At 34.6% G+C, this 4163-nt stretch overlaps 1 pseudogene; it reads left to right on the top strand.

Moving 5' to 3' along the window:
- Window positions 1–1417: 1417 nt before the first annotated feature.
- On the top strand, window positions 1418–1858 carry LOC130707147 (60S ribosomal protein L32-like; annotated as a pseudogene).
- The last annotated feature ends 2305 nt before the right edge of the window (window positions 1859–4163 follow it).

Below are 4163 nucleotides of genomic sequence, written 5' to 3'. Positions count from 1 at the left end.
CTGAATATGCAGCAAGCAAGCATTTTGCATAATATGTACAATCAAAATAAATAAAAATAAATGATAAGGAGGCAGAGGGAAGCTGCCCATTAAAAAGCTGCCCACAAGTTTTTCCCCCTAGATTCCAGATGTGATCTGATTCTCAGACCATGAACCCATTGACTGGAAGAGAGGCCTATGATGAAAGATCATTTTTCACTGTGACAAATGTATAACAGTAATTCCCCTGTACTTTACCTAGGTGACCCCTGAACTTTAATTCAGGTGCCTCAGCACTGGGAAAAGGGAAATGTCCAGATCATTCAAGGGTTGATGTAAACATGAACATAGTGAGGAAGAAATTCCGTATATTAAAAGGAACAAAATAGAATGTCTAGAACCCAAAATACGTTATGTGCAGATTAAACACCACAGAAAACATATCAGTGAGCTTAAAGACATAACAATAGAAATTATCCATACAGATATATTTACCTTTGGTGAAATATGGGATGGTACTAAGAACTCTAACAATAGTGTTACTAGAGTTCCAGGAAGGAGGTTTACAGGAATTGAATAAATAATGGCTAATATTTTCCAAATTTGTTCAAAATTATAAGGCTGCATGTCCTAGAAGCTCAAAAAATTCTAATCAAGAAAAAGAAAAGCAAAGGCACATAATTCAAATTTTATAAAATCATTGTTAAAGAGAAAATTTTAAAAGCAGTCAGAGAAAAGAGAGATTAAATGCAGGGGAATAACCATAAGAAAGTTGTTGACTTTTTATCGGAAACAATGCAAACCAGAATATTTTGGAACAACATCTTTAAAATGTTGAAAAAAGGTCTGTCAACCTAAAATTCTATATCCAGAAAAAATATTCTTCAGAAATGAAGCTAAAATAAAAATATGTTCAGGAAAAGAAAACCTTGGAGAACTCATCACCCAAAGATCTGCACAAGAAGAAAATTTATAGTAAATTTCTTCAGGCTGAAGAAAGAGTAAACCAGAGTTTTACTAAGAAATAAAAAATACTGTGAATAGTCACTATGTAGGTAAATTTTTTAAAAATTCCTTCATTTTTAAATTTCTTTAAAGTGTATTTTATTGTTTAAATTATAAAATAATATATTTGTGGGGTTTATGACATATGAAGATGTAGATTATTTGACAATAAAAGTATAAATAAGAGGAGGGCATAATAGAAATATACTGTTATACATTTCTTACATTAAAACTCAAGAGGCATAATATTACTTGAAGAAAGACTGTGATAAGATGCATATTGCAAACCCTAGAGCTCCTACTGCATAAACGTAAAAGTTATAGCTAGTAAGACCATGGTAAAGAAAAATTGAATATTGAAAATATTTAAATAGTCATAAAAAATGCAGGGACGGAGAGCAAAAAATATATGGGACACGTCCTCCTCAGCATCATGGCCACCCTCAGACCTCTCATGAAGCCAAAGATCAAAAAGAGAACCAACAAATCCATCCAGCACCAGTCAGACCGATATGTCATAATTAAGAACTGGCAGAAGCCCAGGGTCATGACAATAGGGTGTGCAGGAGATTCAGGGGCCAGATTTTGATGTCCAACTTTGGTTACTGGAACAACAAGAAAACAAAGCACTTGCTGACCAGTGACTTCTGAAAGTCTCTGTCCACAATGTCAAGGAGCTTGAAATGCTGCTGATCTGGAACATATATTACTGGGCTGTGATTTCTCACATCGTCTCCTCTAAGAACCACAGAGCCATTGTGGAAAGAGCAGCCTAGCCGGCTGTTCAGTCACCAATCCCAATGCCAGGCTGCACAGCGAAGAAAATGAAGAGGCAGCTTGTGTGCACATTGTATTCGTGTTAATAAAACCATAAAACTCAAAAAAGTATACGTATGGGACAAATTGAAAACAAATAGCTGGATGGTACACTTAGAAACAACCATGTAAATCATTAGATTAATTATAAATGCTCTAAACTTTCTTAAAAAAAGCCAAAGAATATTACACTGGATTTAAGAGCTAAATCCAATTTTATATCATCTGGAGGAAGTGCATTTTAAATATGGAGTTACAGATAGTCCAACAGTAAGAGAATGGGAAAATATACAGAGAAGTCCTCACAACCAGGAATATTGACAAAGATGAGAAGGGGAATTTCATAAAAATAAAAGTGTCAATTCTGAATCCCTGTGAACCTAGTACCAGAGATTCATAAATCTATGAAGCAAAAACTGCAAAAAATCTGCAAACAAAATGAGACAAATCCACATTATAGTTGAAATTTCTGCAGAAAATTACTAAGGATATAAAAGATGTGAATAAAATATCAACCAGCAGGACATACCTGAAATTTATAGAATAATTCACTGAACAATGGAACATACAAAGTCTTTTTAAAGAGCACATTCAACAGGGGGAACAAAAAATAAAATTAATTAATGAATAACTGAAAAAAAAGAAAGTGAACAGTTGTTTGGGACACCTTCCATCTGATTTCACATTAAATGGAGGCATATTGTGGAAATGAATCCTTAATGGTTATCCAGACTTTAAAAGTGCTCACATCAGTTATTAAAGCTAATAGGAACAATTTCAGTTTAAAAGCAGGACTTCCTGTCCACTTAATAGTACAGTAGTATTGACTACATTACTGGGAAATGCCCTATGTCTAATTTTCCATTCCTTAACTGGAGGAGAATATTGTCTCGAATGCAGATGCCTCAGATACCTTGTAATTTTATGTAACCAATTTCAATGGACTTTATGCCATTTTTAGCTTGTCACCTATGTGTGATTATCCCAGAAAACAATCTCTTTTCCCCCAAACTCACTATTTATGTACTTCTTATGTTTAAACTAATTACTGAACCTTAGTACTTCCCCATTGAAGAATGGGCTTATAAGTATACTGCCTCATGATTATATGATTTTTAGACTAGATGGTTTATTTGGTAGATTTCCTAGCATCATCTCCCTGGGCTCTAAGTTATTTAATACATTAATTTTGGGCAGTTCATCATGATGAACTGATGGTGTTAATTTTTTATTATAGCCTATTTAGTAGTTTTATCCTCTAAGATCACAAAGATTTTCTTTGATATTTTCTTAAACAAATTGTGGTATAGCCAAACCATAAAAAGAAACAAACTACTAGACACACAGCATTGACGAATCTCAAAAAATGTGCTGAGCTACCTAGGACACAAAAGAACACATACCATATGAACCCATGTATATACTATTACAGAAGAGGTAAACCTAATCTATAGTAATCTCTGGCCTAGGCAACAACTGATAACATATCAGTTGTTGCCTAGGCCAGAGGTGAGGGTGGGTAAAATGCAAATGGATACAAGGAAAATTTGGGGGGTGATGGAAATATTCTGTATCCTGATGGGGTTGATGATCATATGGGTGTATACATTTGACAAGCTCATCAAACTGCAAACTTAAAATAGGTGCTTTTTTATTGCATGTAAGTCACACTTCAATAAAGTTAATAAGGAAAACCAAACAGAAAACTATTGTGTAGGGAGAAGAATGGAAGCAGGGAGACTAGCTAAAGTGCTGTGAATAATCTGAGCAATGATGGTTGAAACAGTAGAAATGGAAAACAAGAAGATAAATTTAGGATATGTTTTGAAGGCAAATTTTACGTGATACGTGGATAATTTATATGTGTACATTTGGGAGTGGGGATTCTGATGGACAGTGAGAAATAAGGAAAAATCCCTGAAAGTTTGGCTTAAAAAATTGGATAGTGTTATTTATTCAGAACAGTTAATCTGAGAAAAGAGTTTGGTAATTGAGTTCTATGGAGAATCAAGAGTACTATTTTGGCTGTGTTAATTTTAAGATGCTTTTTAAAAAACCTGTGGACAAATATCCAGCAGGGTGTTGGGTATATGATTCTGGAGTTCTAGGGCATGTTTGAATCTTAAGGTACAGATGTGGAAGTGATAGCGGACAAGTTCTATTTAAAGCCATAGGCTTGAAAAAATGTCACCTAGAGAGCCCAGGACATTTAGTGGTGGAGGAGGAGAAAAGGACCAGCGAAGGAGACTGTGATGAAGCAGCTAACAATGCAGGCACTCAGTTACAAGCACATGGGATCCTAGACATTAAGAGATGAGAGAGTTTTGTGAAGAAAAGTGAGCAGTTATGTTGAAAGCAATGGA

Source organism: Balaenoptera acutorostrata, chromosome 2, assembly GCF_949987535.1.
Source record: "Balaenoptera acutorostrata chromosome 2, mBalAcu1.1, whole genome shotgun sequence".
NCBI classification, from domain to species: domain Eukaryota; kingdom Metazoa; phylum Chordata; class Mammalia; order Artiodactyla; family Balaenopteridae; genus Balaenoptera; species Balaenoptera acutorostrata.
This window is presented reverse-complemented; position numbering and strand designations above follow the sequence as displayed.